The 26,842-nt window shown below is 43.6% G+C and overlaps 1 long non-coding RNA gene across 1 annotated transcript in view; it reads right to left on the reverse strand.

The window, feature by feature from the left end:
• Positions 1 to 5,678: 5,678 nt before the first annotated feature.
• The window catches only part of LOC114484477 (uncharacterized), a 142,662-nt gene continuing 121,498 nt past the window's right edge, over positions 5,679 to 26,842 (reverse strand). The window contains exon 6 of the long non-coding RNA XR_003677413.1: positions 5,679 to 5,759. This is a non-coding gene — a long non-coding RNA (uncharacterized lncRNA). The remainder of the gene's footprint in view (positions 5,760 to 26,842) is intronic.

Here is a 26,842-nt window from a genome sequence, read left to right on the forward strand (position 1 = left end):
AATTCAGAAAGTACAGAGAGGTCTGAACTGAGACAATGAGAGTGCAAAGAGGAAGGACAGAATTATTTTGAAGGGAAGAAGCACTAGTTCACGGTGCCTGCTTGCACATAAGGAGATGTTAAAGATGAGCCAAGAAGACTCCAGCCTGGGCAGCATGAAGAGAAATGGGGAAGCTGGGGGCAGGGAGTGACAAAGAGAAAAGAGGCTATGATCCATGTGGAGATTCGGTGAGTACCACTAAAGACACAGGGTCAGGAGGCGAGGCTAGAGGTAAAGATCTGGGATAAGCTCCCTGTGGGCTGGTTGACAGCAGAGTGGATGAACGTGAGAGAAGGACTGACTGAACTTGGGGAGTGCCTAAATGCAGGGAGTTGCAGGAGGTACCAGAGAAAGAACAGGCAGAGACCTAGCCTCCCGTAAACCTAAAGAAGGCATCCATTTGCTGATGGGAAACAGCAAAGACCTCCAAATCCCTGTAATTCTTCAAGATGCAATGATGGTCATTCCTATAAGAGAAGAATCATTTTGCAGACCCAATGGCTAAAGAGACAACACAGTCCATCTGAAAGAACAGAGACAATCCTTCACTCAGAAAAAGTTGAGTTAGTGTCCACATTTTGGTCAGGATGGCTATAGTCAGCATCCTCAGGAAACAGATGGCACATACAAAGGGCCGAGTAGTGATGAAGAGACTGTTTACAGAGATAAAGCATTAGGTTCAGCCACAGTGGTGACTGTTATTCTCCTCAACCTGAAGAGGAGAAGAGGTACTGATATTACCTGCAGCACAGTGAGGGCTAAAGGAGTAGAAGAGGCTGTCCAATCAGAGCTGTGGCCGTAGGAGAACATAGCTGCTGCCAAACCTCTAACGGCCAAGGAGAGAGCAAGAGATATAAACCTTTCTTTCCTCCCACCTTTTCATTTCTGATCAGCATGCCTCATGGGTCGAACTCAACCAGAAGCCACAAGATGAGGAAGGTCTAGTTAATGCAGTCTGTAGTATTCAGCCTCCCAGAGCAAAAAGCAGGGCAGAAAAGGGTGGAAGACAGATCTTGGGGAGAAAATGGAGAATCATCAGAACATTGACCTATTATACTTCCTTAGTTCAACATTATCCTCTGAGTGGAAGTAGAAATAATTAATTTTTATCATTAATTATACACACTTTTTGTACAACATTTTCTGCTTCATAAAGTGTTTGCACGTACATTACCCCTTTTGAGCTACACAGTATCCCTGTGAAGTAGATAAGACCATGCTATTCAGGTCTACTTAACTCTGAAGCCCAGAGAAGTTAAGTGATTTATTGCAAGTTACAGTCAAATGGCAAGTGAACTGTGAAGTTCCTATTAGAAATAAGGCCCTCTGACTCCTAATCCAGTGCTCCTCCCCAGGTATGATATTAATTTACCTGGGAAGATGCTCCTGCTGTGAAAGGCATTAGGACATAGCTGTCCCAAGGGTGGCATTCCTTGTAGCCCCAGCCTGTTGGGTTACAGGGCCTTCTAGAGTTGTTTTCAATAAGCAAATATTCCTGACACTTCAATTATCCCAAGCCAAACAATGAGCACACTGTACAAGAAGTTTCATAAATTTCATTCAGTTGGATGCAATGAGAATAATATAAGTCAAAGCTTTGTGTGTATCCCCTGAAGAAAAAAAAAAAATCACCCAACAAAACAGAGATTGTTGTAATGGAAACATCTAGGCCAGAAAAGAAGGCAACACAGGCTCTCTGTTTCAGGAACCTGGCTCTGATTCTTTCATCTCATCACCGGTCTCAGCAAAGAAACATGTCTGTCAGGAACCCTGTACTTTCCATTCTACTACAAATTAAAGCAAGGCATTCTTACATATGGACAACTCCAAAATTGTGTTTGATAAAGTGTTTTTGTTAACTTTCCTATGTTTGGTGTCTTGTCATTTCCATATATACTCTCTCAAGCGACTCCCTCTATCCCACTGTTATGGGATGACTTGTGTCCCCTAATAAAGATATGTTGAAGTCCTAACCCCCAGTACTTCAGAATGTGGCCTCATTTGGAAATCAGGTCCATAAAGAGGTAATCGAGTTAGAATGAGGTCATTAGAATGGGCCCTAATCCAATATGACTGGTATCCTTTTAAAATGGGAAATCTGGACACAGAGACAGACACCCAGAGAGGGAAAATGATATGAAGAGACAGGGAGAAGATGACCATCCACAAACCAAGGAATTTCTGAGGCCACCAGAAGCTAGGAGGAAGGCTGGGGACAGCTCTTCCTTACTACTGTCAGAATGGGTACACACTTATACCCAAGATGTAGCCAGGAAAATGGTAGCTATTTTCTTGGCAAAACTCAAGGTTTTATAGAAATATGTCCAAAGAGAGTCTTAGGAAATTTTATATAGATTAAATATTGTTCCTCTCTTCCACCTATGGAGAAGAGCTCTAGTGACATTAGTCACTAGACTAATGCATTAATTCTAGTGACAATGTCTGATATGTTGATACCTGAATTAATTAGGACACTTTTGGTTATAAGTAAGAGAAAATCCATACCAAAGTGGTTTATGCAATAAGGGCAACTTCTTGGCTCCCATACCTGAAAATGCAGATGTAGTCTGGGCTTTAGGCATGGCTTGATCAAGGCTCTAGACTATGTGATTCTTTCCATCTTCCTCTTTTGTGTGTTGATTCCATCCTCAGGCTGGTTTCCCTCATGGTACCAAAATGACCACAATGGTTCCAGCTTGTAGTCTAAACCCAATACTTCCCAGAAGAAGAAGGCTTCTATGTCCCAGAATCCCCAGCAAAAGTCCTGCATGTGGACTGATTATACCATCCTTAACCAATCTTAGGGGAAAGTCAAGTGTTGACTGGCTTGTGCCCAATTTGTGTGGTCCAATCATTGGCAAGAGGCCTGGGATTCCCTGATGGCTTAGATCATTCATAGCCTACTTCTGGAGCTGGAGGTGAGTGATCAAACTACCAAGCTGCTACTGATGGAAGACAAGCAAAATGGGTACTGAGGAATCACCAAAATGTCCAATCCAGGACTAAACCTAACCTTTGCACATTAACCTTAACATATCAACTTTAACATAAAACCTTACCATATCGACATTGTGAAAATCTGACTTTTAGAAAAGCATGAGCTTGGACTAAAACCATCTGCTAGAATGTGAAATCCAGAATATGAAGGTTTCCTTTCATATCTCAGGAGGGAGGGGTTGTGAGTAGAGGAGATGAGATTGTATTTATTTATCAAGCACTGTTCCAGTTACTATGGCTACATAGACTTTGTCTCAAAACTTAGTGTCTTAAAATAACAATGATTATTTATTATCTCTCCTGGCTTCTGTGGATCAGGAATTGAGGTCCAGCCTAACTGGGCATATCTGGCTCAGGGTCTCTCCTGCGATTGTGGCTATAAGGCAACTGTGGCTGAGATCATCTCAAAGGCTTCTTTGCTCACTGAGCAGGCACCTGATCTGGGACAACTCCAACAGGCGATCTCTCTCTGTTCCTACGTTGTCTCTTAGTGTGATCTCTCCAGAGTGGTAGCTTCAGGGTAGGGCTCCCAAGGGGTGTGTGTGTGTGCGTGTGTGTGTGCGTGTGTGTGCGTGTGCGCACGCGCGCATACATATTCATATACAGAGAGAGACAGAGTGACAGGCAGACCCATATGACCTAGGCTTGGAAGCCAGAGCTTCACTTCTGCAGCGTTGTGTTCATCAAGGCAGTCACAAAGTCCCACTGGGTTCAAGGAGAGGGGAAGTAGACTCCACCCCTTAATAGGGAATGGCAAGGTTCTTGAAGAGCATATGGGACCAGAAAATTTCTCTGTGTACGGAAAATACAATCTGCCACACTCAGAGCATTTGTATACCACACATTGTTCTAAGTACATTACAAATATCAACTCATCTAATGAATTGGGTACTAGTCTTTCTTTTCCAGATGGCAGATGCTTTCTGTGCCCCACCCATGTCTCCTTGGTCCTCACTATTTCAGCATCTATCAGTTCAACTTCTAAATGCCAAAACTTGGCCTGAGAGCTTCTGCCGGCCTGAAGCTCTCAGGAGCCTGCTGTGTTCCGGCATGACAGATGTGTTGGGGAATAAATATCCTCCGGGAGCAGCCATCAGCTAGTAACTGGCAGGAGTTGGTACATAAATTCCCTGGCTCCCTCGCCCCTTAGCGGCAGGGTGGGGATTTAATTCTGAGGCATGTGTTCTACCCTGATCCCGAGTTCCCCAGGGGGATTAAGCTCCCGGGGCTCACAGCGGTGACCTGCTTGAGAACACAAATTGAATGGCTGCCTTCCTTTCCCTGTCATCTTCCCACCACCATACAGGTGTTTCCTGTACCTCCCAAATAAACTACTTGGATTTGAAACTTTCTTGGGGAACCCAAACTAAAACTTTAACCAGCCCAAGATTACTAAGCTAGGATTTTGAGCCCAAATTACAACTTCAGGTAGCTTTGAGAAGCCCTTTCTTAGCACCTTAAACTATGTGACATTAGAGAAAAGGCAGTGTTGAAGAGAATAATGAGCTCTGGGAGAGAAGTCAGATACTCCATTGCATGGGATGCTCCAAGGTTACATCCACCAAACATTTTTTGAGCTTCTACTATGAGCTGGGCATTGGGCTAAATCCCAGGGAGCCTCAGTTCTAATTCTGGAATGGGCATAAAAATTCCTGGTCAAATTCCCCTTCAAGGCTGTGATGGAAATCGTAGTGAGATTTTCAAATGAGAAAGCCCTCTTCCAGTGGAAGACTCATTTTGGTAGCACTGTTTCTGGGACTTCAGCATGAACCATTAGGGAAGGGACTAGGGTGATTGTATTAGTCAGCTTGGACTGCCACAACAAAATGCCACAAACTGGGTGGCTTAAACAACAGAAACTGCTTTTTCTCATGGTTCTGGAGGCTGGAAAATCCAGTACCATGGTGCCAGCCAATTCAGTTTCTAGTGAGGGATCTCTTCCTGGCCTGTAGGTAGCTGGCTTCTTGCTATGTCCACACTGTTGGGGGTGAAGGAAGCAGGAGGGGAGAGAGACAGAGATAGAGGGGGAGAAAGAGGCAGAGACACAGAAAGAGACAGAGAGAGAGAGAGAGAGAGAGAGAGAGAGAGAGAGAGCGAGGGAGAGAGACAGAGATAGAGGGGGAGAAAGAGGCAGAGACACAGAAAGAGACAGAGAGAGAGAGAGAGAGAGAGAGAGAGAGAGAGAGAGAGAGCGAGCACTGGCTGTGGTCTCTTCTTTTAAGGACACTAATCTATCAGATCAGGGCCTTTCCCTTATGGCCTCATTTAACCTTAGTTACTTCCTTATAGGCCCTCTCTCTAAATATAGTCACATTAGGGTTTAGGGCTTCAGCATATGAATTTTGTGGGGGCATAATTCAGTTCATAGCAGTGAGATTCTGGTACAGATTACTGCAGGGGTGTACACCTTTTAAAGCATTTTTATTTTGTTTGGTTAGCACTCATTATCCAAGAAAGTTGAAGGAAGAGGTGCTTTTGACTTCAAAGGATAGTTTTAAAATGTAAAAGGTATCATATTTTTGTGATTGGATGACCCATTACCCCATCTTAAGGAAGCCCTTTCAGAGGCCTCGCAGGGCAATTCACTCTGCTCCATTTGTAGGAGGGGGCAGTCTCTGAGTCCAAGTGCTTTCATTAAATCATCCCCCACTTTTTCTTAGAACCCAGAGTTGTTTTCCTGGGAGCATGCTGTCTCTCTTGTTCTCTGGACTTCTGAGCGATGCCTGTGTGGTGAAAATGATCTAGATTAGAAGCATGCTGCTTTGGCCAAATAGCTGGATTTTACAGCAGGTAATTCAATCAGCACAATCTTGGGCTTTAAACAAGAAACTCCAAATGATGAATCTAATCGTTCTCCCTTTTCTCTCTCTTCATAGGCTAATCAACAATCATTGACTTTATATTGACTGAACACTTTTTAGGTGTTAGGCATTGTGCGTACGCTTTTCATGGGGCTCTGCCTTCAAGCAGCTAACAGAAATAAGAAGAAAAGCACTGAAAAAGCAGCGTGACCAAGCCATTGCAGCAGACCTGTGGATGCCCAGTCTATCCTCACCTGGCTTCACCTGAGAGAGACCCTTTATCACATTCTGGCAACTTTTCACTCAGGTGTTTGTTCCGCTCTTGTTCTCTGCCTGAGGGTTTGCTCTGGCACCACTGGGGGCAACCGCCAGTCAACAGGGGATGAGAGTGGGTGGATCAATGCCCAGCCTCCCATATTCCACTAGAGGGTTCTGAGGAGACAACACAGATTCCCAGAGAGTCCTCAGAAGGAGTGTGCTCCAGGGGTAACCCACATTTTACTTTTCTCCCTCTTTGTCTCATCTTCTGCATTGCGTCATTTGTGGTTCCCAGATAAACTACCTGCACCTATACCTTTGTCTTGGCATCTTCTTTTGGGGAACTCAAACTAAGATAGCCATGTATTATGGCCGGCAAATACCCAGGACATGGGCTACCCTCTCCACACCAGAGCTCTCGACAGACATGCATATCGACCATGGCTTCTTCCCACTGAATCTGGAAAATGTCTTAGATTTCTTCTCTGAGCAGCCACTGGGAGTTGACCAGTATTGGCATGTGGGATGAAATCTACTTCCCATCCCAGGCATGAAGAATAAATGCTAAAAAAGCACTAGTCAAGGAATGCTTTAGGAGTTTAGAGGCAGGAGAGTTAGACTGGGGTCAGCTGGAGAGCGGAGAAAGTATTCACAGAAGTAAGACCTCTACTGGACCTAGAAGGGTTGTCACCATCTTGGTAGAGCTTCCTGGATGGTGGGTAACAGTGCAGAGAGGGGACTGTGCCAGGTATGTTCCGAGAGAACAGAGTTTACATTGGCTCTGGCAGGTGGATTATGTTGAAGGATCTCAAGAATTTTTTTTTCCTTGTGACAAAAACAAGTGTATGTTTTAGTTTCTTGACTTTCTTACTTCTGGTGACTCTGAACTTCTTCCAACCTCATCCATTCATCACCCTGTGTCAAACGTTGAAACGGCTCCCTCCACAATCTTGGACTCAGAACACTGTTTTTCTTTTTTTCCTCTCTGTGCTCCCCCTTCCACAGCTCTCACCTCCTCCTATCTACACCTATAAAGATGGACGTAAACTATGAAGATGGTTCAGAAATTTCTGCTATCCCTCATTTTAGTTATTGGATGGACATTTCCAACTGGCTGTCTTAACAGCATCTCAAAGTCAACATGCCCGAAGTCACACTCATCTTCACCAACAAAACAAGCTGGCTTTCTGCTTTCCTAGTTTTCTGAAGGATACCACCATTCCTCCATCAACTCCACTCTCAGAACCCTGGAGAGGAGAAAAGAAAACTAATCTAAATAGGATGCCAGGCACCACGCTGGGTATTTTCATACCTTGCCTCATTTAATCCTCACAACAGGCAAAGAGGTAGACAATATTATCTCCATCTTTAAATAAGGAAACAAAGGCTTAGAGGGGTTAAAGAATTTGCCTGAGGTTAGAAAACAGAGCTAAAAGTAGTTTAAAAAACTAGAACTGGGATTCAAACTCAGGTCTGTTTGGCTCCAAAGTTTGTGTTCTCTTCATCCTTCACCAAGATCTTTTATTTTCCTTTGAAATACCTCTTGCATCTGCCTATCCCTTCCATTCCTCCGCACCACCACTACCACTCCTATTTAACGTCACACCCAATGGGGGAAATCTCCAATAGGTCACCCTGCTTACAACAGACAAGCGGGGGGCAGCTGTACACAACACAGCAGTAGGTACTGGCTATGGGGAGCTGATGTACAACCTGTCCCAGGGCCTCAGGGAATTTACAGTCAGCATAGACAACAGGAAAGAGGTGGTGGGAAGAAAGTGAGAGGAAAGAGTAGGAGGTAGAGAGAGAGGAGGAGAGGAATTGGGGGTGGGCTGTGGAGGGAATCTGCCAGTCACATGGTTTGCCATGGAAACCTTTGGTCGGCTCCACTCAGCCTATTTCTGGGCACTCTCCCTCACCCCTCCCTGCTATCCAAGCAGGTACAACATGAGCAATCACGATTGTAGATTGTGACCCTCTTCCCCTGACACTGTCCTACATGCAAAAGCAAGCAGCCTAAAGAAGTTCTTATGGGGGTGAATGTTTGTAGATGTTGGTTGTATTTCTCTTCAATATTATTAGCTAACGTTGCTGAGTTTTTACTAACGGGCCAGACTCTGTACTAAGCACTTTGTAGGCCTTACGTTATTTAACCCTCACGAGAATCACAACCCACTTTGCAGAGTGGCAAGTTAGGCTCATGGAAATGTTCCTGGGGTGCCAACGCTGAGATGGGTGGAGGCAAAGCCAAGTCTGACACCTCTGGAGGTGCCTACACTTCACCGCTGTATTAAACTGCCAACCTAGTATAACCTTCAAAAAAAAAGGTTTCCTGTTACAAAAGTAACATATTCATACTGTGTGTGTGTGTGTGTGTGTGTGTGTGTGTGTGTGTGTGTGTGTGTGTGTGTGTGGTCACTGTAAAGTATGGATAAACAAAAGAGAAGAAAATGAAAAATCCTATTATACCACCATCCAGAGATAACTACTGTTAACATGTTGGCATATGGGCTTCCACACTTCTCTGTGCCTATGCATACTAAAAATAGGATTATACGGTGTTTACAGTTTTGTAAATTTTGTTCATGAAACAATATATCATGCATTTCTTCTATGCTACAAGAGGCTATGTAGGGCTACTTTATTGCTTTGACTGGATGTACCACAACTTATTTAACCGATTCTTTATTGTTAGACATTTAGGGTTTTGTTTTTGTTTTTTTAGCTTTTCATTCTTGTAAATAATTATGTGATGGACATCGGTGTGGTTGAAGCTCTCCAACCAGGCTCCTCATATCCCCCTCCAAATCCTTTGCCACATGGCAGCTGGGGGGATCACGGCCTTGGCATACGATTCTTCATCTGCTTGGAGTGCTCCTTCAAGCATGCTGTGTCTCAGGACTTAGCCAAAATGCACCTTCCTCCAAGAGGCCTTCCTATACTGCCCAGGCTAGATCAAACCTCTTGGTTGTTTGTGGGCATAGTCCCTACACAGCTCCTTCATTACTTTTAACATAGGAATGATTAATTAATTGGCCATGTAATTCTTTGTCTAATGGTGACCTTCCCTTCTAGATTATTAGTTTCATGAGAGCAGTGCTGTGACTCCATTTTTCTCTGTGCCATCTCCAGAGCCTAGTAAGGGCACATAGTAGGCACTTAATAAGTATTTTTTGAATAAATAAATGAATGAACCTTTGTGGACATCCTTGACTGTTTTCTTCAGTAAAGCTAAAGAATGGATCAAAGAGCATACACATTTTTAAGACTTTTAATATATTATTCAATTTTCCTCTAGAAAAGTAGTAATAATTCTCATTTCTATCACTAGTGTGTAGAGAGAGGGCAGGTCCCCCTTTTGTGTGTCTTCAGCCAAATCATGACTTATTTTTAGAAAGCCAACTTGTTAAATGGTTGACCAAATTGCATCAATCAGTATTAGAGCTTCCCCGCAAAATCAAGCTGTGTATAGACAGGACAGTAAATTTCTATTTTACAAATGTACTCTGAATCCATAGAGCAGATCTTTCTGCTTTTGTATTTATTGTTACTTTATGATATAAGTTCCACTCTCAGATCCTAGGTTTTCTAATCATTACAATGATGAGTATCATTTGCTGGGAATCTACTGTGTCAATATGCCATGCTCATCCTTCTCCTGCATTGTCTCATGTAATCCATGCACAGCCCTAATGAGATAAATATCATGATTACTCTCAATCACAGATGAGTAACTGAGACACAGAGAGATTAGGTGACTTGCCTGAGGTCACACTGTTATCCAGTGATGAAGCTGATATTGGAATGCTCACAGTCTTTCTTTTTTAACTTTTTATTTTAAATTAAAATAGAGCTGATTAACAATGTTCTGATAGTTTCAAAGTGATTCAGTTATACATATACATGTATCTATTCTTTTTCAAATTCTTCTCCCATTTAGGTTGTTACATAATATTGAGCAGAGTTCCCTGTGCTATACAGTAGGTCTTTGCTGGTTATCCATTTTAAATATAGCAGTGTGTACATGTCCATCCCAAACTCCCTAACTATCCCTTCCTCCCTGGTAACCATAAGTTCATTCTCTAAGTCTGTGAGTCTGTTTGTTTCATGCATAAGTTCATTTGTATCGTTTATTTTTAGGTTCCACATATAAGTGATATCATATGATATTTCTCTTTGTCTGATTTACTTCACTCAGTATGACAATCTCTAGGTCTATCCATGTTGCTGCAAATGGCATTATTTCATTCTTTTTAGTGGCTAATATTCCATTGTATATATGTACCACATCTTCTTTATCCATTCCCCTGTCGATGGACATTTAGGTTGCTTCCGTCTCTTGGCTATTGTTAGCAGTGCTGCAATGAACACTGGGGTGCATGTATCCTTTTGGACCATGTTTTTCTCCAGATATATGCCAGGAGTGGATTGCTAGATCATATGGTAGCTCTACTTTTAGTTTTTTAAGGAACCTCCATACTGTTCTCCATAGTAGCTGCACCAAGTTACATTCCCACCAACAGTATAGGAGGGTTTCCTTCCCTCCACACCCTCTCCAGCATTTCTTGTTTGTGGATTTTTTGATGATAGCCATTTTGACTGGTGTGTGAACGCACACAGTCTTGATTCTAGAGCCTGTGCTCTTAACTAAGCTTCCAGTTTCAACAAACAGCCCTGCCTTTTCAGATCTCTCACTTTCAAGCTAACCTGAGTTTGAAAAAAAGTCTTGTATCCAACACTATTTCAAAATCGTTCTTCTAGGGACGGATAACTTAACTACCTAGTACATACTATATGGCTTACATCAACTCATTTTCAGTATTTTTATTTCGGTATTATTATTACTGCCATTTTACAGATGATAAACTGAGGCTTGTGTAACTTGCCCACAGAGCTAGGAAGTGGCAGAACCAAAATCTGAATCTACAACCTATAACCCCTTTCTACCTTCCCCAGCTGACTCCCGACTACTACACGTTGCTTATTCATCTAGCAATTTTTTAGCTAAGACTTTCACGAGACAAACTCATCTGCTAGAAAAAGTAATACTTGTCTAGGAGATAGAAGATATTAGTTCTAATGTTGCCACTAACTAACTTTGTGATCTTGGGCACAGAGAAATTACAAACTCTAAAGTCCCTTCCAATTCTAAATTCTGCAACTACGTGCACTGGGCAGTGGAAAGAACACAAACTTTGATAACATCAAAAAGAAGTTTTCAAAATGTGACTTGCCACTTTCTGGCTGAAGAATCTTGATCAGGACAGTTAAACTTTCCGAACTTTGATTTCCTCATCATTGAAATTGGGATAATATCTTCCTTGCTCTATGACTATGAGAATGAGAGCTGACACGTCAGGCAATTCCTGGCATGTAGTGGCATCAATAAAGAAAGTAATGCAGGTGCTGGTGCTGGCTATGCTGGATGTGACGGTGACTTCCTGGCATTGCCCGTGTAAGCCTCAGTCTCACTGTAGGACGCTATACATACATTCATCTCCAAGCAACACCTAAAACATGCTTACACCCTTGAACTTTCCTGTGACCTTGATATAAGAATTTCAATTTATCTTAAGGTGACCTTCACTTGTACCGAAAGTCAGAAAACGTACAGTCAGAGTTGCGTAACGGTGAGGCTGGCCTACAAAGGAAGCAGCTCTTCTCTTCCTGCTTCAAAAAATTTTTTTTCAGCAACTTGAGGCATTCCCCTTGTGGGCGTGTGATCTCCCCAACAGCAGCAATAGCTCAGGCAGCCACAACCACAGCCCTCAGCCGCTGCTGCAAGTGAGCGCACAGAGCACCTGGCCTCCCACAGGCCCAGAGCTCAGAGCAGTTCCATCTGGCGGCTGCCTGAGAAAAGGCTGGCCAAGCTCACAAGGCCTCGGGGCTTGCCCAGAGTGGTGAATGCACCAGAGCTGGCTGTCCCTCCCTGGGGCAAAATGGACTCTGGGAGAACCTCTGGTCAAATTCTGACAGCTCAGGACCCCAAAGGCGCCAGAACAAATGCGCTCAGACGAACCTTCCGCCCCGCTCTAAACCGCGGTTGTCTGTGATCCAGGTAGGAAGTAAAGTGTTACCATGTCACTGCAGGGTCATGTTACAGGGACAGCAGACCATCTCAGAAATAGGATAGGAGCTGCAGAAATGGGCTCCCTTCTGCCTGGTGGTCCTCAGCCTTGGTCACACTTCAATAACACTGGGAGAGGAAAATGGACAATGTAGGCAAGTATGATAGCTAAGCCTTACATCAAGGTCACTATATGTTAGGCATGTCTAAGTACTTACCAATCTCCAAAACCCCAAAGGGTAGATAGCCTCATTTCTACAATTCACAAATGAGGAATGGGGGAAAAATAACTTGCCTAAGGTCACACAGCAAATAAGTGGCAAAGACAGGGTCTGAGTTCACAAAGCAGTCTTGGCTTCAAACACCAAGCTCTAAACCACTATGTTTCACAAAAGAAAAATGACAAAGGACTGATCAACATATGAAAAGACGCTTAAGCTCACTGATGACCAGGGAGAAAGACGCTGTGGTGAAACTGACAAGCTCAAATACTTTAGAGCCTTTCTGGAGTATACAAGAAAGCGGACTGTCTATCAAAAGGTGAACTGTGAATCCCCCTTGGCACGGGATTCCACTTCCAGTAATCTATGCTACTGGAATATGCAGAAAGCTTTCCGCACAAAAATGCTCACACATGGCTCTGTCTGTGCAGGATCCCCTCCAGTGGTCCCCAAACCTTTTTTGGCACCAGGGACCAGTTTCACAGAAGACAATTTTTCCACAGATGGGGGATGCGGGGGAGGGGGGATGGTTCAGGCGGTGATGCGTGTGATGGGGGGGCATGGTTCGGGCTGTACAGAGAGCGATGCGGAGCGGCAGATGAAGCTTCACTTGATCGCCCACCACTCACCTGCTGTGCGGCCGGGTTCCTAACAGGTGAAGACCAGTAGCGGTTTGCAGCCCGGGGATTGGGGACCCCTGCTCTAGCCATCTTTGTCTGTGACTCACAGTAAAGCACCTGGCACTTCTTAGAAGTGTCAGAGCTACTTGCAGGAATATACAACCAGTGAATATTTATTTAGCTAAATAATGATACGTCTATCCAAGTACTTCAATATTGCTGCTAATAATTCAATAGTGCAAGTGTGATGAGACCCAAGTTCTGCAAAACTAAAAGAAATCAAAAAGAGGCCCTTCTTCCCAGCTCTGTGTGCTGGGAGGATGGCCGCTACCCCCGGTGTTGTCCTGGCTCCCCTGCTCTGAGGCCTCTGATGAGGGTCAGCCAGTAGAGACACCAGCAGATCAGAGAGTAGGAGTGACGGCTTGGAGTCTTTACTCTCCCACTTTCCCCTTCTGCCCCCTCTCCCTCCATACTAGGTCGTAGGTTCCTCAGTGGCTGAAATTCCTTAGAGCCCCAGCTCAGCCCCTGCTCTTTCATGGATGTGACTCACATTGGGCTTAGTGACACCTTTCCCTCCCCTCCAGGTCGAGAAGAGGGCACGGTTTCCACTGTTGCTAGTCTCTGGTTGTGTCACCATGCCCAATGCTTCTACTCACTTGCCGTCACCACTGTAAATAGCCCCTCCACTAAACAGACTGTGACGGAAGCCCCTGATGTACCATCTGTTTTCGCCAGGACCCTAAGTGATTCAATCTCAGATTTTCATCCAGTGCACATTTGTTGAGCACCTACTATGTTCAGGGGAGCCAATCTGTTACTGAGTTTACCAGCATGAGGGAGTCAGTCCCTTCTACCTGCTGGCTCAGGGAAGTAGCTGTAGCACAGGTTTTCCATGAGCCCATGGGGGACCTTTCCTTCCAAACTACGTAGGACTTGGCTGTTTTCTAGATGAAAATGAATGAGGATGGTGTACACTCTATAAAATTAGTTCTTGTTCAGGTATCAGTATTAGATAAAGCTGAATCCAGTCAAAACATCTATGTCTTTAGAAAGCACCTAACAATGTTATCTAATAGAGCAAATGTAGTGAGTTCAAGGAGGCCAGGGAGGAGCTAAGTCGAAGTAAGCCTACTTCTCTTGGAGTGTCCTCATTTCAGAGAAGGGCACCATCAACAACTGTCCCAAACCTGGAGCCCTGAATCTCCAGCTCCATCTCTCTAAACCTCTCCTATCCATCCTCGTTTCTACTGCCTTGGTCCAGATCCTTACCTCTTCTTGTCTGATTCGTGAGGGTCAAGAGGAGTGGGTTGTGTATTCATCTCTGAGTTTCCAGCCTAGCAGAGTGTCTAGCATATAGTGGGCCCTCAATAAAGGTTAACTGCATGAATAAAGTCTATCACAGTAGGTCCCCATCTTTCTTCCCCAACAACTCTATCCTCCCTCCTACCCCATGAGATCTTTCTTAATCAGAGATATGTTTACACTATTATTTAAAGCCCTTCAGTATTTCCACCATGGCTTTTAGCCAGGTGTCGCCAAACTTTATATGAAAAGAAAGAGCAGGTATTTTAGATTTTGTAGGCCATATATAGTCTATGTTGTAACTACTCAACTCTACTGTTGTAGTGTGAAAGCAGCCATATATGACACATCATGAATAAGTTTGGTTGTATTCCAATAATACTTGATTTTTCGAAAACAAATAGCAGAATGAGATTTAGCCCATGGGCTGCAGTTTGCCAACCCTGCCCTAAGCAGATATGTCCAAGCTGGCTAGCATGGCCTACAGGGCTGTTCCTGACCTGGCTTCCATTTAGCTTCCACCTCCTGACACTCCTGCTTCACACTTTGCTTTCCATCAGTGCCACACTTCTTAACAATCCCTCCAATGTGCTGTGTACTTTCAATTACCTGTGACTTCACAGCTGCAGTTCTCCCCTTCTAGAACCCCGTCCCCATCTATGTCTATGAAACATTGGCCTTTCATATCTCCTTGACTGAAACCTTCCCTATCCACCCTCCCTGTCACTGCCCCAGATGGTGACCTTGCCCTCCTTTTGTGGCCTTTGCACTCGTTCCATCATTGCATTTAACCCTCTGTCATGTTATTTATTTGTGGACATGTCTGTGCCCTATTATGGAAGGGAACAACGTCTGGTGCAGAGGTACTTAGGAAATGTTGTTAAATTTAATTAAGACCAAGGTAGCTTTCAGTATAGTGATCCCAGGTTTGTCAGACAACTCTAGTTTTTGCCTGTGGCCCCAACATATTTATAATTTACTGCCCCTTTTTGCTCTCCGAAGTGACCCCATGTGGATAATAAATTAAACAGTTGCCCCATCTTTCAGCATTCTTTGAACCGTAGCGCATAAGTGGCTGCCTGCTCAGCCTATCCGTGGGGCCAACAAGAGAAGGACTCAGGATCTCCCTACCCAGTGTTGGCCAGCAGATCGACGTCCCTGGCTTCCCCGGGCCCAGGCCTGAACACTTGGGGGCCAGGGTGGTGAGGTTGCCAATGCAGGCTGAGCTGTCTCGTGTCCATGCAGCCCAGTGAGCTATGCCCAGTCAAGGCACTGAGCACAGTAATGCTGTGAGGAGAGTACAATCCCATGGTGACCCGTTATCTCTGCCATATCTATGACCCAGAATGACTCTGACCAAAGCCAGGGCAGTGGGGAGAGAGCAACAGGACTTCATGCCCAGTGCAGAAAATCCTTCAAACCCAGGCCCCCTTAGGAATAGGGCATTTGTGGTCCCTTTATGCAGAAAGGGGAGGACTTCATTATAGTGACCATCCTTCATCAAGGGTCATAGGAATGGCTCCTGGACAAGGTACTCAGGGGGAAAAAGAAAGATAAATGCTGAATGGCTGTTCCCCCCACCCCCCCGCTGCCCCGACTCCTCCACTCGTTTGACAAGCAGTCTCGTTGCCCTAGACTCTTTCCTGAACTTCCTCCCTCCTCCCCCGCATCTTAGACACTTCCATCTCTGTTCCCTGGGCCCCTCACAGGAATACGAAATGGCCACCCGGAAGTGGGGCTGCATAAGGAGCCCTTGGTTCTTTGAAAGCCATCTCAAATGCTCAAATCCGGGAGCAGCGGTTCCCACAGCTCTCGCAGCTCTGAAGTCAGAGCAAAGGCAACTGAATGCATTTACCAAAAAATGTGTCCCTCTGCACTGAATCCTGAGGTGTTATCTATACAGCCATCTCCACAAAGCTGCCCTCCTAAAAGGTCAGCCTTATTCTTTCCAATGGAACCAAGCTCCTTCTGACCTCAAGGCTCTAGCTCATGACCTTGAATCTATGCTACCGAATTTTTGTTTAATAAGTCATTTGAGTAGCTTTTTGAATAATTCCCACCCCAACCCCAGCTGCATTAAATTTTCCGCAAGAGACAGGCCTCCCTCATTGTGTATCAGGCAATGCCCTACTTTTAAAAAGAATATGCCAATAAACAAAAATTCAAACTTAGAAAACAAAGTGATCATTAGCAATCAGAAGGATTCTCAGCATGAAGAGCACTCACTGTGGAGTTTCTTTACAAATTGAAAGTGCTCTTGAATTCAAGTGTTTATTTGTGACTCCTTAAAGCAAAGACTTCAGGAACCACTGTCAGATAAAGATAATCTCTCAAACAATAACAGAAGGAATACAGGAATCAACTTATGCCAATCTTTTCAGAAATACTCCTCCCTCCCTGCCCACCCCCCATGCTTACATTATATAGAACACAGGTGTATGCTTGATATATAAACAGACAAATAAAATCCACCAAAGAACAAGGCAAAACAAGCTGGTGGCACAAATTGTGAATTCTGAGATTTTTCAGTAAATTGGTGATTTACTGCCCACCATGCACAAGGTACACCATACGCCTAGAACAGGTGATCATACCTGACAAGGAATGCTCCCTCTTCTCAGTGAGCTATTTAGAGGAAAGAAAAGAGGGTGTACAAGTAATTTATATAAGACAGAAAATAAGCTATGTGATATTGAACAATTTATGTAACCTCACAAAGTTGGCTTTCTCATCTGTAAAACAGAAAGTTCGTATCTCATATGAACTTAAATGAGGATTAAATGAGATGATGTGAGTAAAGAGCACAGTATACAGTGCCAGAAAACAGAATAGGCCATTATCAGTGCTAGCTATACTGCTCTCATAGTTTTCATCTTCACTTATATGTGCCTTACACCATCATTTAAGTAAGCAGAATGTACAGAGTATTCAATTTGGAGAAACAAGAAAGGGTGGATGGAGGAGGTGGAATTTCAGCTGGATCTTAGAGGCTGGGTGGGATTTCAGGGAGAGGAGTTGGGGCTGGGGAGGAGGAGTTCATGATAAGGAGGCGTGCCAGCTTTATTTTAGCAGGAGGAAGGACAGATTCAGCCTTGGCTGGCACGACAGATACCTAACAGGGAGAAATGGGAGGTAAGGCTGGGAACACAGTTGAGATAAAATTTTGAAGGAAGTTTTAATCTTCCCGGCTGAGATATGTGAATGTTACCCTACAGGCAATAGGGAGCCACTGAAAGTTCTTGAGGGGAGGAGTAATATTCTCTGAGTTATATTTGAGATACATTTTTCTGGGAGCAGAGTACCAAATGGACAACAACAGAGAGGCCAATCAGAAGGCTATTTTAATAGCCTGGGCAAGAAATAGTGAGGGCCTAAACAAAACTCAGACTGTAGAAAACAAATGAAGGGGACAGATGGGAGAAACATTCTGGAGGAAGATCAGCAGACCTAATTTAAGGGAGAAGGAGATGGTGGAGTCATATTTCAGTGACTCAAAGATTTTGAACTTGGGTATAGATGCCATTAAAAAAGTTAGGAAATGAAGAGAAACTAGTTCAGGGCCTAGGTGATAATATATCTATAACTAGAGTGCCCGATTCAAAGGCTTCTACTGGCAAGAAGGCCTTGGATGGAAATTAATCTTTCAGTTTCCTCATCTGTGACATGGGGATATCTGGGTATAGTCCGTAACTTCACACAAATAGCTTTACTTATTTCTAAGTTCGGGCTTCTTAGGGGCTGGAGTCTCTCTAGTCATGATTCACTGTAATTTTGGGAGTAAATGAATGAATCACCCCCGTGAGCTTATTTATGTCTATTACTACTTAGCCAGGAAGCCTTAAGTAGACTGGCAAAGTCAACTATGGACCCAACATTCTAAAAGCATCAACCTGGAAACCAGAAGATGGATTTCATCTGCTTGCCAAATGTCAGTTGCTTTGGTGTATAAAATTCCAGTAGTAGTTATTGAGACCCTACAATTTCTTGGCAACTTAGATGAAAATTGAAGTACTATATCAGTCAGGGTGGGTGAGGAATATAAACCATATTAGGTATTTTAACAGAGAAAGTATAATGCAGGGATTTGGTTAAGTAGGTGTGAGAAGACTGAAAAAGCAAAATGAAAATACTAAGCTAACACCAATTAGTAACTGCAGGCATTTGACACTAACACTAAGGAGATCAAAGAGAAGAGAATGGGGTTATCAGAACCTACAAGCTTGGAGGAGGGTCCCACAGAGCTGGAGCTCAGAGCTCCGTGGAGAGAGTACTGCCCACCTAGCGGTGCTCTCTGATGCGTACGCTGAGGCTGGCTCTGGAAGTGCTGGGAGAAGCTGAACCAGAACCATCTGCCACTGCTAGGGTGATGCTGACACGAACAGCCAGATAGGAAGCAGCAAGTGCCCTCTCCCGTCCTCCTGCCCTCTAATCTAACATGAAGCCAGCGTGGACTGGAGCTGAGAACCAATAGCTGAATAACCAACATGAGGACTTTTACATAGCGCAGGACTTGAGAAATATCAGATTGCTATATTTATTTTCTGAACAAGCAACCACAAAATATAAAACTGATTTAGATAATCAAGCACAGGCTAGAAATAAGCTACTCTCCTGCAAGCCTCAAAAAAGGATTTTGTGGAGTCAAAGTGCTTATGTTAGTGGAATGGGTTATGTAGAGACCGAGGCAGACCCACCTAACCCAAAGGTTACTCCCATTGGCTTATGCCCTTGTATAATCCCATCCCTCTGAGTGTGGGCAAGACCTGGGAATTGCTTTTAACAAACAGAATATAATGCAGGTGATGGGGTGTCACTCCCCTGATTACATCATGTTATCTAAAGTCTGTGTCAGCCAAGTAGAGTGAGAGAGAGTCTCCTGACAGCCTTGAAAAAGCAAATATCCATTGTGCAAGTTACTAATGGCCTCCAGACCTGAGGGTGGCTTCCAGCGCATAGCCAGCAAGAAGCAAGGGCCACCCCCCCACCCCCACCCCGCACAACCATAAGGAAACAAATTCTTTCAGCAACCTCAATGACCTTGGAAACAAAACATCCCCCAGAGTCCCCAGGTGAGACTGCAGCCCAAGTCAACACCTGACTGCAGCCTACTGAGACCCTGAGCATAGGACCCCACGAGGCCGTGCCCAGACTCCTGACCCACGGAAACTGTGAGATAATAAATGTGAGTTGCTTTAAGCCACTAAATTTGTGGTAATTTATCATACAGCAATACAAAACTGATACAGGGATGATCCTTATTTCTCTATTTCCCATCTACATTCAACACTGACCTAATGTTTATGGAGCATCTAACACAGGCCAGGTGTTTTCAGTCTTAAAGAAGCCAGTTTAATAGAAAGACAAGTAACCAGGCCATTCCAGCTGAGTGTGATGTGTTCAAGATGTAAGTGTGCCTGAGGGGCTGCGGAGCCTGGAAGAGGGCAGCCTGGCCAGAGCAGGGGCGTAGGAAGCCTTCAATGGAGGAAGTCCTAGTTAAAGGAAGATTAACTAGTTAACTAGGAAGGGGAGCTTTGGGCAAAAGTCCAAAAAAATTAAATTGTTCTTGATTACTAATCAATTTTCTTCAACTTCATACATGCAGCAGACATCAGAAACGGTTCTTCCTTAAATTGTTTTTCTTCCATCAAATTTATACTCATATTACAGCATTCAATTGAAAATCCAAAATCCAGAAGAGTCAAAAAAAAAAAGTGTGCTTGAACTTAAATACGTCTCCTGATAGAGATTAGATTAGCAATTGTTTGTCTTAATAACCAGCACTTCCTCTTGAAACTGTGCCCAAAACAACCTTAAAAAGCTCCGATTTCATGAAATGTGTCACTTCCTTTGCACTCACAGCCCCCTTTTTCCTTCCTTCCCTTGGTCTCACTTTTTTTTTTTTTTTTAATGCAAGACTTTAGCTTTGAAATAATACCCCTCTTTGGCAGGCTGATATAACTCCCATTTTTCTGGGGAGAGTTTAGAGCTCGGCCAAGGTCACGGAGAGGGTTAGAAACAACAGAGCCGAGATTAAATTCCTCGCCTCAGGAACCTCTAGATGAGCCCCATAGCAGTTTTCTTGTCATTGTCTGAACTTGGAACGGCCTCCCACCCACGCCCAGTCTTCTCAGGCGCCTCCTTCCCTTCCCATAACTTCACAGAGACAGTTCTTCAGGATGCACATGCACGACCAGCTCAGCCATGCCACTCATTTTCATGCTACTCAGGGGAACTCTGGGGCAGAACCAGGATGGTGGGGACAAGTTCTCTCAGCTCAGTCCGGACCTGATTGCACTGAACAGAGGAGTAGAGGGCAAAGCACATGAAAGAACAAGGAAAAGGAAAAAGGTGACCACAGCTGGCTTTCAGCAGCACAAGTGACCATTTGAGGGATTTCTTGAGTGTCTGGGCAAAAGGACACACGTCCCACCCCTACTCCCGTCTATTTCACATCAGACTCCCAATCATCTGCTGATCAGCCGTGTCTGTTTCAAGTCATCACGGAAGCTGTTTTGGGAGGAACCCTGTCTTTTGTGGGTTCTCTAAAGCTCCATGTACTCCTCCCACAGTGCAATACAATTAGTAACATAAAAACACTGCAGGACTACCATCTCCTTTAAGGTGGGCTATTAACTTTTCAGAGGGTGTGGAAGAGCTACCACTTTATTTTAAATAAAACTAATGCCAAGGAACCCACATTTAAAGTTCTAAAACAGCAGCTACTCACCCACCACCACCCACAGATCTAACGATTGAGATTTTTTTTTTTCAGCTTGGCCTATTATTTATTTAGAATCAGAACTGATTTCTATCTTGATGATGCAGTCATTCAAGCTGACATCTCAAAAGCATCTAATAGTCTCTCTCCCTTAAAAACATACCAGTGAGGTTCTGTAACAGTGACCTCCGTAAGTGTGGGTACACCTGTCCCAAATACAAGAGGGCTCATGGACCGACCTGAATCACCTGCTTCTCCCTACCTTGCTGAGACCCTGCTCAGACCAGAAACATCTCAACTGGATGTTTCAGAATGGGAGCAGAAGCAACAATTCTTTCCCAAGCAGTGAGGGCTTGTTTCTGGTGAAGCCCTGACCTCGGACACGTTGATAGTCACTGGCAGTGCCTTTGAAGCCCAAAGGATGACTTAACACTTGGTTCAGTTTTCCTCTTAATTTCTTAAGTAGAAATATTAGGGAGGGAGGTTGAGGGGAGGAAGATGAATGGGTAGAGGGAAAAAAAAATAGAGTTTCTCCTTAAAAAAATACAAACAACTTAAAAATTAAAATTTAAAAAAGCAGGCACTAAAAGTTTCCTTAAAGAACATCTTTGCTGTATGTCAATTAGGGAGCCTGTTCTTGCTGTAGATTTTCTCTGCCGCCTCAGAGCCAAATCTTCAGCCTCCCACACAGATCTGTGAAATCAATTGTCTTCCCCAAACATGTGGTAACCACAGAGAAGTGAAATTAATAAAACTGCTCCAAAAGATGATTTCTAAAGATGACATTCCTACTCTAGTTTTAGGCTTTCTTTCCTGCAGCCAAGCAGGGGCCTGAAGGGGGAGTGGGAGTGGTTGGGTAAGGATCTGGGGTTTTGGGTTTTTTTTTTAACTTTAGAGTTTTTAGTTTAACTTAGTTTTTTTTTTTATTGGGGGTGGGGGGGCACAAGGAAGAGTTAAAGGGTGGAGGCCAAAAACCTCAGAAGCCAGCAATTATAAACAGATCGAGTGAGGCCAGTCATTCCTGACAAACAGGCAGGTCACAGCCAGGGGGCGTGAGGCCTGCACTCAGCGCCCCCAGAAACCCCCTCTGTTTGTTTCTCCCACCACGCCCGCCCTGGGTGAAGGCTACCACAGAGAGCAGCGTGGATGCCACATCCAACCTGCCGCCAAACGAAGAAGGCCTGGCTCAGCCCCAGCCCTGACAATGCCAGGAAGACAAGCAGAGGCCATCAGTCTCCATTACAAAGACAGTATTTTCCTCCCATATTATCCCGTCTGTCATGTCCTCCTTGGTCTCCAAAGGCACTGGTGTCTCATACATCATCATCATCATTCCCTCCCCACAAAGATGGAGAGCCCCGGGGAGAGGTCCTTTTCGCCAAACATCTCTCCTGACGGCCAAGGGCCTTCCCCTGATGATAGAAGCTACAGGGGGGAGACATTTGCATCCCAATTAGGCCTAGGGCTTTGAAGAGTCTAGGGGGAGGGCACTGACAGTCAGTTTGTCAGTTTAAATAAACTTCCACAATCTCCAGAGGCCTGGACTGAGAGGGGAGGGAGAGGAAAACCCCTCAAACCTAGGACTCAGGAATATGGATACACGATACACTTAGTCTTGACAGGCACTGTTGCCACTGCAAACTGGAATGTTATTAATAGTAGTTATGTTTAATTAAGCGTTGGGTACACTATTTTACTGAATTCTCACAACAGTCTCATTCCACATTTACAGGACATTTTTCTGGGGACAAAACTGAGGATTAGAGGGTTGGCCAAAATTAGAAGACAAATTGGTCAACCTATTTGTCTGATTCTAGAGCTTGATACTGACTACTACAGTGTATTAATTAGTCATCTGTGGATCACTCTAGACCTTTTGCATATTTCCTAAATAATAATGTTGATAGTTTCTATTCATTGAGGTCTACTATGTGTCAGGCCCTGTTCTCAACACTTTGCGTATATATTTTCATTTAAGCCACATAGGTAATACCACTCTGAGAGACAGATATTACTATTATCGTTATCCACATTTTATAGCTGGGGAGACTAGAGTTTAGAGGAACTAAGTAACTCTTCAGGTCCCCCACTAGCAGTTGCTGGAGTCAGGATTCAGACTCAGTCTCCAGTGTGTATTATAGACGATATAAACACTACTTGCAGTCCAGAAGTCTAGACAATTGTAGTAGAAGGAACCAACCATGGAGCGTAGGAGTGGGGCATTGCATCATTGGCTTCCTCACCAATGGTAATCTGGATGAAAGCTGACAATGAACCTCATGGCCAAGTCTCAAAATAGAGAACATGTCACCAAAGCAGGGGTGAGGAAGACCCAGCTCCTTTCTTGGTTTTGAGAGGGAAAGCTGATCAGCTGATGGTAGGTATGAGCTCAGTTCTTTCTCGGCATCAGCTTGTGGGGCCACTTCTTGCTCTCCAGCAGGCACTGCCACTGGGCAGGAGCAAGGAGCACCGGGGGACTGCCTGCCAACAACCAGCATACAGGGCTCCAGCTCCTAGGCCTGCCAGTGTGGTGGGGTCACCCACCCTACCAGCCCTGCCTCAGCTTGAAGGAGGCACTAACTCATCCCGAGCCCCCAGAAATCCAACTGAGTAATCCTGCAGCATGCAATGTGACCCATTTGCTTAGGGTCTATCGTGCCGAGTGGTAAGGCAGCAGCAACAGAAACTCAGTGCATCTCAAAATAGTTTTAAGAGACCCTGCTGGTTTCCTAACTACCTATCAGTCATCCCCCCTTCTTTCTGTTAATAGAACCCTGATTTTGTTCAGCTAAGCCTACCCTCACAGACCAATGTTTCACTATGCCCATAATGGTAACCCCGTTTCTCTTGCCAATGAGTGACTAAGGAATAGACAAGTGACATAATTCTGGCCAATCTGTTGTAAGGGAATGTATGCAGAGGGGCTCTGGAAAGGTTTCTACACTGGATTAAAAAAAAAAAAAAGACACACAGAGAAAGTAATGATCTTTTTTCTTTCACTGGAATTTGTCATGACGGGATGTGATTGCAGGAACTGCAACAGCCATGTTGGTAGCTACCTCAGGCTATCTCCCCTGAGGACCAATCCAGCCACCCTGAGAAGGGAAGCCTGGAATGATGGAAAGAACTTGAATCACTGAAGACACTGTTTACACACCAAATTAACCAACCCTTAGAGATTGGAATTTTGGAATTTTGGTTACATAAGATATATATTTTATATATATATTCCAAATATATATATTTTTTCCAAAATTTTGGAATTTTGGTTACATAAGATATATATTTTTCTTATGTAGCAACAGTGTTCAGTGCAGGAAATACTGGTTAAATGAAAATAAAGATAATCCACATTAAGACTTTCAGCAGTACCTGCCGTATAGAAAACTTTAGCTATTATTACATTCATCATATGTGTATAAAGCTCCCAGTTCTGTGTCTTCTTCCCTGCCCCCCAAATAAAAAGGCTAATCATGAAGGCAGTTGGTCTGTGTAACCCATTTCAGGTCTTGAAGAAGTCTCAGAAATGTTCAACCTCAAAACACATTAGCTGAACTCTGGCAATAGTCTGAATGGAATCTATACAAAGCAAAGAAGTTCAGAGATTTGAGCTAAGACTACCACCTGATCTCACCTAACTACAGAATCATAAAAACCCACAGTAAAGGACATGGTTTAGAGGTTTGTTATGAATTTCCTGGCCTTGTTTATTAATTGAATCAAAACCGAAAGTAGTATCCCTCTTCTTCCTTGTAAACTGTACACTTTAGGAAGAAAGAGCAATAATACTCCTGGCCATCGTGTGCATGTTATATAATAAATACATGTTATAGATTCTTTGAAAAGTGTGCGATTTACGGTTGGATCCTGGCATCTGCTTTGAAGCATACAATTTTTCACCTAAATCTAATTAGAGGATTCTCAATTAGCAAATCTTCCCAGCTGACAGATTAGACAATGAAGATTTTTCACAACCACTGTAATATTTAGTTCACTTTTCCTCATTTTAACAAAACAAAGTAGAAAGACATCATTTAAAAAAATCTCTGTTCAAGGCTCACAGAGCTTATAACCAGGAGAGGGTCAGGGAGAACTGAAATATGTGCCCTGTCCCCCAACCCTTGACTCTGACTTGCTTTGGGATCTGGAGCAAGTCAGGTCCTTTCTGATCTCAATTTTCCCATCTATGAAGTGGGGAGGTCACATGAGACTGGGGCGTCTCAACCTCACCACTACTGACATTTTGGACCAAGCAATTCTTTAGATGTTTAGCAGCATCCCTGGCATTTACCCACTAGATGCCAGTAACACCCCTACCCACACCCTAGTTGTGACCATCAAATATATCTCCAGACATTGCCAAATGTCCCCCGGTGGTGGGGGGGCGCAAAATCACCTCAGCTGAGAACCACAGAATTAGACCTGGAGTCATAAATGCCAACAATAATCAGCTGTTATACAAATGAGAGAAGATCAGATGAAAGAAAGGCAAATTCAAGAGCATGTGTCCTATCAAAAAAGGAAGATACTCCTTATCTCCAGGGGACCCTCACCATATGTTACAATTGTTCAAGAGAGGGCATGAATCCCATGATTCTGTAAAGTCTCTTGACTTTCTCCTTTTTTTAATGTTGGTAACTCATTCCTTGTAGCACATAGGAAGGTGGGCTCTGGAGCTACATTGCCTAAATTTGAATCCCAGGTTTACCTCTCAACTAACTTAAATATTGCGCAAGTTCTTTAACATATCTAAGTCTTGGTTTTCTCACCTAAAATAAAAACAATAATCATACCCACCTTATAAGGTCAAGATCATCAGGATTAAATGACACAACACATGTAAAGGTCCTAGGATAATGCATATAGTAAGTGCTCGATAAATGTTAGCAATTATCCCTAGATATAAGAACACATATATTAAGCCAAAGTAACTATATCTATAGGGCAGATTCAGCCTAGAGGCTACAGGTTTACACTGCTGAACTACAGGATTTCAAGTACATCTTCAGGTTCTCTAAAGTTTCAAACTTCCATTCTGTGGAAGCAAGAACACCAATTAGCCTCTGATTAACTCTATAGAATCTAGTTGAGAAGACAGAGATCTGACATGGGCAAAGATCAGGTTGTCAGAACAGAATTCTAATCAAATACCAACGTACGTGTTCTCAGAGGTCAGAAGGGATGAAGAGCATTCTATGCTTTCCATTCAAGAAAAGACTGTTTTTTTGTTTCTCTTTTTAAAAAAAGGACATGAAGGGGAAGAACATCAAATTTGGAACCTGCCATCCTCAACTGTATCCTCTTAGCAGATGCCATAACAATACAATGAATTACTGTTTACTTTCTAACTAAAATAAATCAACAATTATAAATTATATCATTAGCCCAATTGCTTTTCAGTGAGATAGCTCATAGAGGCAATAATAGATTGGTTTCTCCATTCTTATCCTCCCACTAGAAAACAACATATCCACTCGTGATAAATAACTTAACCTGTGTTAGTTATAACATTGTCAGACATGACTGTCTGCTTCACTCCAGGGTGGAAAAATGAGATAGTTTGGGAAAATTCAGGTCAGACATTAAATTGTCTTGGGTGAGCTGTTATTCTAGTCTAGATCCACATAACCAAATCAGCACCATAGAGGACTACCAGAAACTAAAGGACTTACTTGAAAAAGTCCTGCTGCCTTTATTAAAACTATGTTATGCACTGAAATTGAAACTGTGATTAAAAATCTTCCAACAAACAAAACACCAGGACCAGATAGCTTCTCCACAGGCGAATTCTATCAAACATTTAGAGAAGAGCTAACACC

Source organism: Physeter macrocephalus, chromosome 20, assembly GCF_002837175.3.
Source record: "Physeter macrocephalus isolate SW-GA chromosome 20, ASM283717v5, whole genome shotgun sequence".
Lineage (NCBI taxonomy): Eukaryota > Metazoa > Chordata > Mammalia > Artiodactyla > Physeteridae > Physeter > Physeter macrocephalus.